This window comes from Canis lupus, chromosome 9 (assembly GCF_048164855.1).
Source record: "Canis lupus baileyi chromosome 9, mCanLup2.hap1, whole genome shotgun sequence".
Lineage (NCBI taxonomy): Eukaryota > Metazoa > Chordata > Mammalia > Carnivora > Canidae > Canis > Canis lupus.
The window spans coordinates 31,553,669-31,569,762 of record NC_132846.1 but is presented as its reverse complement, the minus strand read 5'-3'; the positions used below and the strand labels follow the sequence as shown (position 1 = coordinate 31,569,762).

The 16,094-nt window shown below is 39.1% G+C and overlaps 1 protein-coding gene across 31 annotated transcripts in view; it reads left to right on the top strand.

Annotated features, from left to right (window-relative positions):
• The window catches only part of BMP4 (bone morphogenetic protein 4), a 348,582-nt gene that overhangs the window by 285,144 nt on the left and 47,344 nt on the right, over positions 1-16,094 (top strand). The gene's annotated exons all lie outside the window — the stretch shown is intronic.

Sequence of the window (16,094 nt, the reverse complement as noted above, 5' to 3'; positions counted from 1 at the left end):
ATCTGAGGTTTGTGAATTTAAACCCCATGTTGGGTGTAGAGGTTACTTAAAACAGTGCAAAAAAAGAAACCCTTAAAAAGACAGATGTTTTGTCTATAATAAACTCACTTTAGGGCAGCCCCGGTGGCACAGCGGTTTAGTGCCGCCTGCAGCCCGGGGTGTGATCCTGGAGACTCGGGATCGAGTCCCGCGTCCGGCTCCCTGCATGGAGCCTGCTTCTCTCTCTGCCTGTGTCTCTGCCTCTCTCTCTCTGAATAAATAAATAAAATCTTAAAAAAAAAAAACTCACTTTAAATATAAAGACATGTATATACATAAAAGTGAAATGATGGAGATATACTATGCTTTTATTACCTAAAAATAAGATTGGAGTAACTATATTAATTTTAGACAGAGCAGACTTAAGAGCAAGGAAAATTATCAGGGATAATGAGCATTATATAATGATAAAGAGGTCAATACTTCAATAAGACATAACAATCCTTAATGTATATATGCCTAATAGCACAGCATCAAAACATGAGTCAAAAATTGATAGAAATGCAAGGAGAAATAGATGAATCTACTATTATAGTTGGAGACATTAACACTTCTCTATCAGAAATGAACAGATCCAGCAAGCAGAAAATCAGTAAGTACATAGTTGAATTCAACAGCACCTCATTCAGCTGAATATAACTGACATCTATAGACTACTTCATCCAACAGCAGCAGATTAAACATTCTTTTCAAGGTCATATGGAACATTCACCAAGAGAGACCACATTTTGGGTCAAAAGTACAACTAAACAAGTATAAAGAATAGAAATCATACAATCTCTGCCTTCAGACTTTATGAAATTGAACTAAAAGTCAATAATAGAAATGTAGCTGAAAAATTTTAGAATATGTGGAGATTAAACAGGACAACTCTAAGTAACACGAGTCAAAGAGGAAATCTCAAGAGAAATATAAAAATATTCTTAACTAAATTAAAATGACAGTGCAACTTATCAAAATTTGTGGAATATAGCGAAAACAGTGCTTGCAAGTAAATTTATAGCATTAAATGCATATATTGGAAACAAGAAACATCTAAAATTAGTAGTCTAAGTTTCCACCTTAGACAACTAGGAAAACAAGAGCAAATTAAATATAAAATAAGCAGAAGAAAAAAATCATAAAAATTAGAGCAGAAATAAAATAAATTAAAAACAAGAAGTCAGTAGAGAAAATTGACAAAATCTAAAGCTGGTTCTTTGAAAAGACCAATAAAATCAATAAGCCTCCAATCAGCTAACTAGGAAAAAAAAAAGGAAACACAAATTGCTAATATCAGAAATAAAAGAGGGAACATCATTATATCATGGATGTTAAAAGGATAATAAAGGAGTATTATGAACACTTCTATGCCCATAAACTTAATAACCTAGATGAAATGTACCCATTCCTTGAAAGACACAATCTGCTAAACTCACTCAAGAAGAAATAGATAATCTGGATAATTCTGTATCTATTAAAGAAATTGAACTTTTAGATAAAAGACCAAGGGAATGATCTGTGAAGAAATAATTAAAAAGCTAGACTTCATTGAAATTAAAAACTTATGCCCTGAGAAAGACGTCAACATAAAGATGAGACATGCCAGTCTACAAGAAAATATTTGCAAAAGACACATTTGCTATAGGATTGTTATACAAAATATATAAAGAACTCTTAAAACTCAGCAATGAGAAAATGAACAACTCTATTAAAAAATTAGCCAAAGAACTGAACAGACCTTATCAAAGAAGATATACAGATGGCAAATAAGCATATGAAGAGATGTTCCACATCATACATCATTAGGGAATTGCATATTAAAATAATAACAAGATACCACTGCATACCTATCAGAATGTCCAAAATCCACAACACTGACAATACCAAATGCTGATGAGAATATGGAGCACTAGGAACTCTCATTTATTGCTGCTGGGAATGCAAAATGGTGTAGCTACTTTGGAAGACAGCTTGTCATTTTCTTACAAAACTAAACATACTCTTACCATATGATCCAGCAATTGTGCTCCTTGTTATTTACCTAAATGAACTGAAAACTTCTGTCCACACAAAAACCTGCACATGTGTTTATAGCATTTTTTTTCATAATTGCCAAAATGTGGAAGCAATCAGGTTGTCCTTCAGTAAGTGAATGGACAAACTGGTACATCCAGACACTAGAATATTATTCAGTGCTAAAAAAGAAAGAAGCCAATCTGAAAAGTTTATGTACTATATGATATTCTTGAAAAGGCAAAATTAAAGAGACAATAAAAAGATCAATGGTTGCCAGGAGCTTTGGGGAAAGTGGAAGGGATGACTAGATGAAGCACGGAGGATTTTTAGGGCAGTGAACATATTCTGTATAATACCATAATGCTGGATACATGTCTTTATACATTTGTTCAAACCCATATTGTGTACAACATCAAGAGTGAACCCTAATGTGAACTATAGATTTTGAGTGATACTAATGTATTAATGTAGGTTCATGGATTACAACAAATCTGCCAATGTGGTATGGGATATTGATATTAGGGGAGATTGTTCATGTTTTAGGATAGGAGGTATATGGGAAATCTCTGTACTTTGCACTCAGTTTTTCTGTGAACATAAAACTCTAAAAAATAAAGTTTTTTAGAAGTGGAAAAAGGGACAAAATAATAGATGATAAAATTATAGACCAATTTCGTTTGTGAATACAAATATAAAAATCTTTCTAAAAATTTTACCAAGTAAAATCTAGTGGTGTGTCATGACCAATTGGGATTTACCATAGTAAAGCAAGAAAATTTTGATATTAGGAAATATACTAATGTAATTCCCTGTTATCAGATTAAAGTAAAAAAAAGCTCATGATCTTTCAATAGAAGCTAAAAAAGTGTTAGATATTATGATAAAAAATCATAATTATAATTTTTGATCATTATCATTTATAATAAAAATCTTTTAAGCTAAGGATAGGAAGAAATATCTTTGATAAAGTATAAGTTATATTTAAGAACTGACAGCAAACTTCATACTTAATGGTGAAGTACTATCATGACAATCAGGAATAAAACATAGATAGTTGGGACACCTGGGTGGCTCAGCAGTTGAGCATCTACCTTCGGCTCAGGGCATGATCCTGGGATCTGGGATAGAGTCCTGCATCGGGTTCTCTGCAGAGAACCTGCTTCTCCTTCTGCTTCTCTCTGTCTGTCTGTCTGTCTCTCATGAGTTTTAAAAGATTTTATTTATTTATTCATGAGAGACACAGAAAGAGAGAGGCAGAGACATAGCAGAGGGAGAAGCCAGTCCCATGCAGGGAGCCCGATGCAGGACTCAGTCCCAGGACTTGATCCCCAGACTCCAGGATCACGCCCTGGGCTGAAGGCGGGCGCTAAACTGCTAAACTGCTGAGCCACCCAGGGATCCCCATTAAATACATCTTAAAAAAAAAAACATGGTCACCATCTGCACTAATGTTTGCCAAGATACAAACAAGAGAAAGGACTAAAAGGTCTAAGTACAGGGGAGAAAAGCAATAAAACTGACATTATTTCCAGTGAAATGATCATCTAACTCAAAAATTTAAGAAAATAATCAGCATGAATTTTGTGATGGCTATGCATTTCTAACTTATGTGCAAAAGAAACCAATTAGTATATTTAAAAATGAATATTCAATGTATTAGGGTAAGAAACTTTAAAAGTTTAGTTTTCTCTAAGCCTTTAAGTTCAACTTACAAATCTTGTCTTTTTGTAAGTGTTGTTAAATAAGAACAATCACCTTTACTTTTTTTTAAAAAATATTTGAGTCACTTAAGTTTTGTAGACAATTCTTTAAAAATTAGTTCTTTTTTAAAGATTTATTTATTTATTTTAGAGAGAGAAAGCACAAGCAGGAGGGGTGGAGGGAGAGACAATCTGAAGCAGACTCTGTGCTGAGTGTGAAGCCTGAGGTGGGGCTCAGTCTCAGAATCATGAGATCACAACCTGAGCTGAAAACCAAGACTCAGTTGCTTAACTGACTGTGCTCCCCAGATGCCCCTAAGGCATCCCCAAAATTACACTCTCTTCAAGGAAATAAAATGCACTTATAACTTTGATACATTTAATTTTCTTCAAAGCCTTAAATATGCCTAATGTAATAACCAAAACTTTCCAATATGTATACAACTTTTATAAATCTAATAAATTAAACCTGTAAGTGTGGCATAGCTCATATTATTTAACATTCTGATACTGTTTATAAATTTGGTCAAATTCTCTTTCATATTTCAAAGTAAGTCCCTAATTCTTTTTATTATTACTATGTTTTTGTAGGTGGGGGAGGGCAATGGGAGAGGGAGAATCTTAAGCAGGCTGCACACCTGGGGCTTGATATCATGACCTGAGCCAAAATCAAGAGTCAGACACTAAACTGTCTTAGCTACCTGGGTGCCCCCAAATAAATCCCTAATTCTAAAGTCAATTATTCAGCTACACATTTCAAATTGAAGTCACAAGGCTAATCTCTCAGAAACCTAATGCCTGTTCAATATCAAATTTACCAAATTTACCCAAATTATCTTAAATATAACACAAAAGTATCAACAATTTCAGTTTGATTTTCTTTAGAATATATTAAATTCTAAACTTCCATGAGATTGGAAACACTACATGAAGTGGTCAGTTTCACCACTGCTAGAAAACTGGCTTTTATCATCTCTAGAAAGCATAGGTTAAGAGAAAGGAACCTGGGATCTGTATATCCAGAGTGATTCTCCCGTCATCACCAATAGACATCTTGACCTCCTTTCTTTGTTGCTAAGACAGCAGAGACTCCCAATTATAAACCCTTCAAATGGGATTCATTTCTCTTGGGTTCAAGTTACAAAATACCTAATTCTTCCATCAGATTTAAGTCCACAACCTCCTACTGAGGTTACTAATAACTCTCTTCACCTTAACATGTACTGTCTGATTGAATTCTGTATTTACATGTTCTTTCTCTCTGGTTGGACATAAAATCTTATAGATATTTAAAGGATACATGAATATGTTTCACACCTTTGGTTCTGAGGTCAAAATATTAGTCTTACTAATAAGAGTTTCCAGAGAGGAGCAAAGAGTATTAACTAAGGAATTTTTAATAAAATGGCTGGATATAAGATATTTGTAGTATCTCTACACCAGCAATTTAGGAAGTGTAATAGCAAAAGCAACAAAAACTATAAAACTTCAGGAATAAATCTATCAAATGTGTAAACCTATGTAAATAATACTTTAAAACCTTATTCAAGGATGTAAAAGAAAACCTCAATAAATGAAGATGGAAATTATATATATATTTTTAAATTTGTATTTATTTATGATAGTCACATGGGGGGGTGGCGGGCAGAGACACAGGCAGAGGGAGAAGCAGGCTCCATGCACCGGGAGCCCGACGTGGGATTCGATCCCGGGTCTCCAGGATCGCACCCTGGGCCAAAGGCAGGCGCCAAACCGCTGCGCCACCCAGGGATCCCAGAAATTATATTTCTGAATGAGGGGTTTAACACTGTAAAGCTGTCACATCAGTTGCAAATTAATAAATTCAAATTGTTATTAAATTTGAAAAATGATTCTCAAATATACCAGATTTTTAAAAATAAATGAGGAAACATGAGCTGGACCCTGACTTGTCCAATATCAAATTATTCTATAAAGCTATAGTAGGGATCCCTGGGTGGCGCAGCGGTTTAGCGCCTGCCTTTGGCCCAGGGCGCAATCCTGGAGACCCTGGATCAAATCCCACGTCGGGCTCTCGGTGCATGGAGCCTGCTTCTCCTTCTGCCTATGTCTCTGCCTCTCTCTCTCTCTCTGTGACTATCATAAATAAAAAAAAAAAATAAATAAATAAAGCTATAGTAATTAAAGTAAAATACTATTACTCCTAAATAAAGAACAATTGAACAGAATAGAAAATTTCCAAACAGGTGAAGAAATGAATTAGAATTCAGTTTATAATAAAAATGATATTTTTAACCAAAGAAGAAAGAATGAATAAATGGTGTTGGGACAATTTGGAAAAATAAATACAGATATCTACTTCACACTATGATAATTCCAAATGAATTAAAAATCTTCAACTTGAAAAAACGAAATTGCAAGAGTATTAGAAGGAAAAATGGAGAAATATTTCATTGGGGTAAGGTCTTCCTAAGCAACACACAAAACCTAGAATCCACAAAGGAAAAAATGCTACTTTTTCTCCCATAAAAATATAAAATTTTCCTCAAAGAAGCACTTAAAAAGTTAAAACACAAATAATAGACTGAGATAAAAATATCTGTCAAACATGTAATTAACAATTAGTATCCACAAAATAAAAACATACCTCACAAATAAAAAAAGATGAACAACCCAATTGAAAAATGGGGAAAGTACATGAATAGATCATTGACCTCAGAAAAGTACAAATGGTCTACAAACAAAAAAAATATGGTGAGACTCCTTATGAAGGAAATGCAAATAAAAACAACATTGTGGTGTCATTTCTACTGAGTGAATTGGAAAAAAGACTATACCTTGATAATATTCAGCATCAGCAAGTGTGTGGGGGATGTAAATGCCATTAGACAGTCCTGGTAGAAATATAAATTAATATCTTTTGGGCAGTATCTGTCTACATTTGAAATGGATCTTTGACCCTAACAACTTCATTTTTAGAATTCTGTGTTGAAGCATTATTTGTGCCTGCAGAGATGTTAGAAAAAATTCTTCTGTATCACTCTGATAAAAAATTAAAAACAGTTTAAAGACCCATCAATAGTAATGTGACTGGATAAATTATGAGATATCAGTATTATGTGCACCTATTAGAAAGCAAAACATGTTCAGTCAAAACAAATATTATTGAATAACACAAATATGGTGAATCCATTAAAAAAGCAAACATCAAAATATATCAGTTACATGTCCCTATATTTATGCCAATGTATAGAGGAAGGACTAGAAATTTATAGACCAAATTGCTGACTTTGGGTCATCTTTAGGGAGTGGAGTTGGAATATTGGGAAAGAGGGTTGTTTTTATAGTTATCTGACTCCTTTAATTCAAAAGCTTTTCAGCTATCATAGCTTTTGGCTAACTAATCAATAAAATAACCTCCTTATTTCTCTAGGATTTTATCCTGGATTTATCTCGAAGCTCCATTAGCAGATGCTACAGACAAGTGGGATCTGAAAGGACATGCAGCATTTGGAATTGTCTCCCCATCATGGACAGTTTAGCTTTGGGAATTGTTAGGATTTGGTTTATTTATTCATATATTCACCATTCTTTCATTCTGTAAATAGTATATTGATCAAACTAGACTCATGGAGAGTTAACATCTATTTAGCAGAGCTAGTCCCACTTTCAAGCTCCGGATTAAATTCTGGGCTGGGCTGCTTCACTGATCATCTAGGGAAAAAAATACCCTGCAATTATGACTTGTGTCATAATCATGGCCCCAGTTCACTAATTAATTGTCCAGTCCTATGTAATAACCAAACTCTGAATTTGTGTAGTGTTAAATCACCTTTCTTCCCCAGCTTGAGTCGTACTTCTGGTCGACCCTTCAAAGTAGAGAAGGGGTCACTGTCCATTTCTTCTTACCTGCCTTGCTTTTCTCCTCCTCTCTCCACTGACTATGCAGGGGACCCAAGTGGTGGGGATGACAAAAGACTTGGCAGGTCCTTACTTGACTGTTGCTGTCATCAGCTGACTTTGCCATCTCTGGACCTTGTAAGTTCTTCTGTGGGTTCCTCAGAGGCTCCCCTGCAGGGGCCTCTTCAAGTTCAACTCGTTTGATGTGGGTGGTATCCCTTCTCTGGCTGGTCATTCTGCAGCCTCACTGATCACTCGGCTTCTGCATTCTTACACTTTATTCTGACCTCCGGCAGAAGCTTATTTAGACAGGGCAGGGCCCCATTTTTAATGACAGCAGGATAACATTCTTCTGTGGATTTCACACATTTGGGGGGCTCTCAAAGCACTGGCTTGCAGTTATTACTGTGCTATACTTGCTGTTAGCCGGCCTCTTGCATTCTCTCCCCCAGGACTTGGAAAAACACACGGCAGGCTTTCCAGATGCTCCCTTTGGAGCCTCTCTCCTTAGAACTAGGATAAGGGGTGGGTACTCCTCTCTCTCTCTCTCCCCTGGTGGCAGGAGAGCTAAGTAGTGGAGCCACAGGCAGAAGTGGACCCCAGGAAATCCTCTTCTCCAAAGCCCCACTTTAGAGGCTTTCAAGTGAGAGATCTCGAATCCCAGTGAGTCAGACCCTCATGGAGGCCTTGTCTCTGCTCTTTTAAGTCTGCATTATGGGTGAACATATCTAGAGTTGAGAGATTATTTCTTAATGTTTTCTTTAAGTGTTTACAATCTTGGTCTGCATATTCTGCTAGGATTTCCTTTCTGTTTCCTGTTGGTGCCCCAGTAGAAAATTTCAAATTAACATCCTGTTTCCACTTATTTGCTTGTCTGTTGTAGCAGACAGTTATGGAGTGCCTTTGATATGCCAGCTATAACTACAGTGATGAATCATTTGAAAGCTTTTAATTCCTATGAATGAGGGAGCAAAAAATTAAAAGAATAGTTTATCTTCAGTCTGTGGTTAGGGGCCCAAGTTCAGAAATGATTCTCCTTCCCCCCACAGTTGGTTGTTTACACACCAACTCTTGCTTTGTGTTATTTTCTTGGAGCAGAAGCCCCTATATCATAAAATGTGTTTGGGTTAGCCTAGAATAAAGTATTTACTCCTGGGTAAAGAAAGAAATGAATAACCAGCATCTTCTTTGTAACACACATTGGGCTTGGGAATTATAAATAAAAATGATAGTAACTGAGCAGCAACACCTATAGTATGGGGTTTTGGAGAGATATACATGGATTGGAATCCTGGTTTCACTACAGTGTGAGCGTCTTCATCTTTCTGAGTTTTATCAGTAGTGTGGTGTGATGGTTAATTTTATGTATCAGGTTGACTAGGCTGCAGTGTGCCCAGACATTTGGTCCAACTGTACTCGGAGTGTGTCTGTGAAGGTGTTTCTGCATGAGATGAACATCTGAATTGATAGACTGAGTGAAGCAGATTGCCCTCCTTTCCATGTTATAATAATAATGGCAACATCAACCACTACCCACTCTGCCTCAGTTACCTTGCCAGACACTGATAGTGATGAAGTTGCTAAGCCCCCTTCCCTTGTGAGTTTATGCTCAGGGTGGTAGGGTGAGAGGGACAGAGGGAAACAAAACACAACCAACATCAAGAGATTAATAACTGACTAGAAAACTAACAAGCTGCAGACATGCCAGGAAGGAAATAAAAAGGTGATGAGAATAATGGGTATGGAGGGGACTTTAATAGGTGGTAAGGAAGGACACAAAGAGAGGTGACATTTAACCAGAAACTGTGAGGATGGAAAGTGGCCATCCACTCACAGGGTGAGGAAGAAAATTCACAACAGAAGAACAGAGTTCCTGAGTCAGAAAGGAGTTGGCCCATTCAGGGATCTGAGAGAAAACCAGTGTGTGTTATACACAGGAGGGGAGAAGGAGAGAGTGCCACTAGGTGAGGTAATAGAGAGATGGGGAGGTGTGAAGCCATGCAGGGCCGTGGAAACCATAATACCAGGTTTGGATTTTATTCTAGGTGTAAAGGGAAACCATTAAATGTATCTTAGGTTGGAGAGTGACATAAGCCAAGTTCCATTTTAAGAAGATCTAGCTATCTTGCTGCAACAGATGAGCATGGGTTAGAGGGGAACCAGAGTGGAAGCAGGTTGCATTGGTCTTGCTTGAACAAGCAATGTTTGATAGTGGTCCCAGTTATGGTGGTGGTGGGGGAAATGTGGAGAAAGTAGCAAATTGATGTTATAATTCAGAGATAGAATTAATAATATTTGCTAATAGATTAGTTGTGAACTGAGGAAGCTGGAGAAAGAAAGGATCATCTTGATTTCTAGGTTTAGCAAATGGATGAATGATAATGCCATTGTCTCAGGAGAGCAATTCTGAGACATGGTAGGTGGGCAGAATTAGGAAGGGAACAGGAGCTTTGTGTCAGGTGTATTAAGTCTGATATTTCTGTAGAGATGTAAATAAGGCTATTAAATATGTTAGCCCGAACCAGTAGTTCTCAAACTTCAGGGAGCATCAGAAACACCTGCAGGGCTTGATAAAACAGATTGTCGTCAGGCCCACCTCCAGAGTTTCTGGTTAAGAAGGTTTGGGTGGGGCCTGTGAATTTGCATTTCTAACAAGTTCCCAGGTGATGCTGATGCTGCTGGTCCAGGGTTCCTACTTGAAGAATCACTGGTCTAGACAGAGGATAATTCTAGGAGTCTGGAAGTCATCAGCATGAAGATAACATTTAAATCCATGGGACTAGATGAGATTGCCTAATGAGGCTATGCAGAGAAACAAGAGAAGGAGGCCCTGGATTAAGTTTTGAGAGGGATTAGAGAAGAAAGACCCAATAAAGGCAGGAATAGAGAAGAAGGAGGAAAACAAAGAGAGCATTGGGTTTCAGAAGCTAGAAGGGTTGAAGGTTTCAGGTCCAGATTGACCGAACATGACAAATACTGTTGAGAAACAGTAAATAAGAGGGCAGTGAAGTGTCCATAAACTTATCAATATTAGAATTTCTGTCAAGGGCAAGTACTTTATTAACATTATCTCTCTGAATCCTTCACAAATCCCATCAAAGGAGTACAGTTAACTGAATTTTATAGTTAAGGGAAGTGAGGCTCAGAGACTATACAGTTTGTTAGGGCAACAAAGAGTCTAAACCCCACATTTCTTCTGCTAGCATCTTAGGGAATGCAGTGCTTGCTGCATCCTCTACTTGCAGCTAAAATCTACAAGGCAGGCCAACCTTTGGCAAAACCTAGAAGGATACATTCTGCTCACTCCTCCCCAAGGCATTCACTACCCTCTGGCTGCTCCCGGACAATGGCAACGCATGCTCACCTGCTGTCCTGGTTGACTCCCCCTGCTTTCCACACTCACGTCCAACCTGGACTTCTTTCCCTGGCAACAGCATCAACCTGTCTTATTACCAAATGATAATGGGTAAAAGTGGGTGCTAATTGGTGGTGTGCAGTAAAGGTTTCACAGTCACCTTTCTCGGGGAAAAAGCCCTGATTTGCGGCATTTGGTGATTTCAAGGCACCACTGGCTGATTTTGGGCCATCAATGTTAGGAGAACGTAGAGTTGGGAAGAGATGCACATAGTTGGCTCTTTCAAGCTATTGAGAGCTGGATCCAGCACACTGCTGGAATGATTTAACATGTTGATTTTCATGTCACATATTTCCATTCTACACACAGCCTTCTGGAGACAATGTCTTAACCACAAGTTATGGGAACTCCAGGCCATCTGCCCAGCCACGAGGGGAGATGTTAGGAATAGGGAGGCCAGTGCACAGCCTCTAACCCATAACTCGAAGGCGGTCACCTGCTTCGTCAGTGTCCGACCTAGCCCAGGAGCAGAGGGAATGTCAGTTTAAAAACTGGCGTTGGTATCCCTCTTTGGTTTCCAGGGTTCAAAAATGTTCTTTTATGAGGATTACAGGCTTGTTCTTTGGTGTCAGCAGGCGTTTATGATGGCTGTAGCAGGAATGAGAATTGGGGTCTGGAATAAGCCTTGCTGTTTCTTGCCAGGCTGCAAAGGTTTATGGTGGAGACCAGACATGCGTCTTGCTCATGTCCATATGCTGCTCTGTATCTGGATTTAGAGGAGGGGACCGCATCCTCATCCACGCAGGAATGGCAGCCGAGGGCTCAGTCCCAAGGCACGAGGGAATTTTAACTTCCTCATGTAACTTCCATTTGCTTCTTACTCTTTTATTCTTAAAAGCACAGGTCACAGAAGTGATCTCTGGGGAGTTATGTGATGGTATGGTGGATAGTGTTGTAGTGTTACTTCTCACCCCTCAAGAGGAGGGAATTCAGTCAGTATGGAATGGGGACAAGTGGGAGGAAGCAGAGGCCTTAATGGAAAGAGGAGAGGAGCCTCAAGAGCTGGAACTTGGCACTTGACGTGGAAGGGGCAGAACAGGGCTGTGAGGTGGGTTGAAAGAGGTGTTTCTTCGCAATCGCAATCGGATTTTATGAGTGTGTGTTTTGCAAGTGGATGCAGTTAGCTCAGGAGCAAACACTTCTAGGCTCAAGGATGTTTCTCTGAATTGGCGGATAGAGAAGTCTGAGAGTTACACTTCACTGCTTTTTACGGAGCTGATCACATAGTCAGGTTTTACGCCTAAAGGAAGCTAGAAGGACTGTGGCACTGGCCAAGAGACTTCTAGAAAGCACTTAACCATACGCTATGGTTGAGGTTGATTTTATACCAGCTACCCAAATTTTTATTTCTGGGACCAGTTGTTTTATTGTGTATGAATTACACAGACAAACATCCGTGGGCTGCCAGGGGTACTCACAGGATAATACTTGAAAATCACATACTCCCATCCAGTGCTCTAGGTGCAAATTTGCTCACATATGCATGCATGCAAATGTGTCAAAATAACACTAATATTTATAATAATACTTTGCAATTCTACACTGCCTTTCATCTGTAGATCTCAGGGTACAAGCATTCATTAATTCTCCCAACACTCCTCTGAGGGAGGTAAATATTATTATCCTCCTCTGTGCAGATGAAGTAATTGAGACAGATAAGTGATTTGCCTCAGGCCAGTTAGGGAGCGTGGGTGGAGGACTGAGATTAAGAGCTCGGAGTTCCTAGAGATGTCCATTAGGGAAGAAGCCCAGTGGTCAAAACACACAGGGCACTGTGAGCTTTTGGAGGAGTTCACTTTATCCTGTGAAATCCATCGCCATGGTAGTGAAAGCTGCTTATTAAACATGGACTATGCATTGAGTGCTTTACATATGCTATTTCCTGTCCTCATATTAGAACTAGTATTATCCCCATGGCACAGATGAGGAACTGAGATTTATAGTGGTGAAGTATCTTGTCCAAGATCACATGACTAATAAGTGCCTGGGCTGGAATTCAGACCTAGATCTGTTGGCCTCCCAAGCCCAGGTTCTGTCCCCCAGCGCATACCTGATGCTCCTTTGAAAATTGCAGGGAAGCACCTTTCTACACCTTTCTACCCTTTCAAGCCTTAGTCTTCAGGCTTTTATTTGCCCTGTCTACTACCAGTTTCTTTGCATTTGACTAAATTTTGAGACTGATGCTTATAGCGTGTCTGATCTGGACATACAAGTTCTAAGCATAGGAAAGGAGATCCTCTGAGGTAAGAGTTTCACATAAGCCGGAAAAAAAATTTAATTATAATTACTTTTTGCTTTATTTTGTGTTATTTCTGGTGAATGTATCAGTTTGGCATCTCTTGACAGAACAAGAAAATGGCCACAACGAGAGAGGTGGGGAGAGAGAAAGAGCAAGAGAGAGATAGAGAGAGAGAATGTGGATTCTCTTGGGACAGATAGATTTCCAATTGCACTGTCAGAAAAAGAGTCAATGAATGAATCAAAGAGCCAAAGGACTTAGATATTTAAGATAAACCAAGTTTTATTCTGGTCTTGGGTCTGCTCAGTTAGACTGCTCTCAGGAGTTCAGCTGACTCCCAGACCTTCATAACTCAGCTTACAGTCAAAATGATATATCTTAGGTGCTAGGGTAGCCGTGCAATCTGTGGGGTGGCCAAGGGATTGCTGGAAAGGCCTGGGAGCACATGGAACTGCCAGGGTGGCAAGGAGCTTAGGAAATTGTGCACCTTGGAGACATACCCCAAGGTGCCTGCTAGTCAGTGAGCTTGACCTGGGCAGCTCCTTGCCCTTGGCAGGATTCAAAAGGACCAGCCTGGGGCCACCATTGCCTGGTTAGGGGTGAGGGATGGGGCCGGTAGGGGGGAGCTGGGGGAGAGGAAACTCCCAAGATTCAACCAACCAGATAGAATCTGCACCCTTCGGAATTAGACTCTGCGAAGTCAGCTTTGTAGTATGATACACTTTGTAAGCAAGATAAGGAAAGTCAAGTTTGAGTCACAACTCATTTGAAACTGTATTTTTCTTGGAGAAGTGAGAACTAGCTTATAAAAGTCAGTGATTATACAGGAATCTGAACCCAGCTGACCTGTCTGTTTTGTTTGAATTCTTTTATAATTAGTTTAGTAGTGATCTCAGTGTCCCTTCCCAGCCATCCTCTCTCCTCAACACAATTTAGACCCAGTTTCTACCATGCTGTTGCATATGCTTAAAAGCAAAACTTTAAAGAAATTACTAATCACAAATTGTTTGATTCAGAATCTGCTGGTCTGTCACATGTATGCCTGTTTGTACACACACCTGGGATATATCTGCAGGGCAAGAAACACAGGGATAAAGAGAGAATGTGTGCTATGTGTGTGAAATAGGATGGCCAGTCATCCCGGTTTGCTGGGAATGAAAAGTTTCCTGTGCTGTGGGACTTTCGGTGCTAGATCAAAAAGAACATAGGGTAAACTGAGACGAGTTGGTCACCCTAGTTCATGAGGATGTTAAACTGAAGGTGAGTCATATTTTTAAGACATCAGATTTTTGAAATGCACTAAACTGTAACAGACACTTCCCAAAATATAAACATAAGCGCACCTTCCACTGCCCCATGGAGCAAATTAGCGCCTACACTATTTACAAGTGGCTATAAACATTGGAAAGCCTGTAGAAGAAGTCAAACATTAATTTTTGTCTAGCTTGAAGTCACAGAATAAGGATTCTCCTGGTGGGTTTTTGGGTTTGCTTTTGGGGGGGGGTGCAGGAGTGAGTGAAATAGAAAAAAAATACCCACAGTGTATTCTGTACAGCCATATAAACACTTTTGAAAAGTGTTAAGTGGAGGGCAGGGCTGGTAATGGGACTGTAATGGTAATGGGCTGAACAGCAAAGCCTACACCTGCTTTGAATGAATGCAGGGAGCTCTGGGAAGCTGAGGGTCCAGTGGGAAGCAGCCAGATTGGGCGATGTGCTTCCATACCCGTGCTTAACCACATAATCATTAAAGAGCAGAAACCTCTCCTTGTAATCCTCTCCTATAGGACAGCAGGGAGTGTTAGCATATTTGAACTGCTTCACATTCCTTCTTGCCTACTTTTGAGAACATACTACATTTTAAAACTTGTTGGTTTCTTTCATGTTTTATTTGACCCTATGTAATTGCATTCCTGAAGGAATAACAGGCTCCCCTAGTGATTTACACCCTGTATTAAATGTCAGTTTTGAAGAGACACAGTTAACTGTTTGGTTTAACCTCTTGCCTTCCCTCTCTCTATTAGCTCAAAGCTCAAAACTGAATTTGAGCTCCAGCTCTTAGAACTCTAAAGGAAGGATACAAAGATAAAAAAAGGAGTTGCAGTAGCAGCAACGTTGAAGGGAGCTTCTTGGCTCTAGCCACTTTCCCCCCACTGTGTAGCCAGTCACCAGCCCAGAATATAGAAACATCCCTTTTCTTACGGTGATTCGTACTGTTCACTTCTGTCCCAGTTCAGTTGTGAAGATGGTGAATCAGAACCACATTCTGGCAAGCTGGCTTTCTATTTCATATTACCACCCACTGCCACAGCCCTGGGGACACCAACAATTGCCATAAACTGTGGTCCTCCCTCAACCCTGAAGTACCCAGTGAGGGTTTGAGGAAGCTTTGGGAGAAGAAATCTGTCTTAGTAATTATCTAATTTCATTTTACTTTGTTTTATTTATTTTATGTACTTAGCTGCTGTGATGTTATTGTTATTAAAATGTTTCATTTGCCCTTGAAGATTCACTTAAAGTATGTTTAATAACTGCTTAATCACCTGTTGTGAACTAATTATTGGGAAAATCTTTAAATACAGCTGGATGTGATGGCATATTCCCTTATGTTTCTGTGCATGTGTGTGCTTAAAATCTAGAAGTAAATATATCCTGTGTTATATAACTTGACAGGCAACTAAAGTATTATTATTACTTTCAGAAGTCCAAATAAAAAATATGGTACAAAAGAGATTTTACGTTAAAAACAGTTATCTGGGGCGCCTGGGAGGCTCAGCGATTGAGCATCTGCCTTTGGCTCAGGGCATGATCCCAGGGTCCTGGGA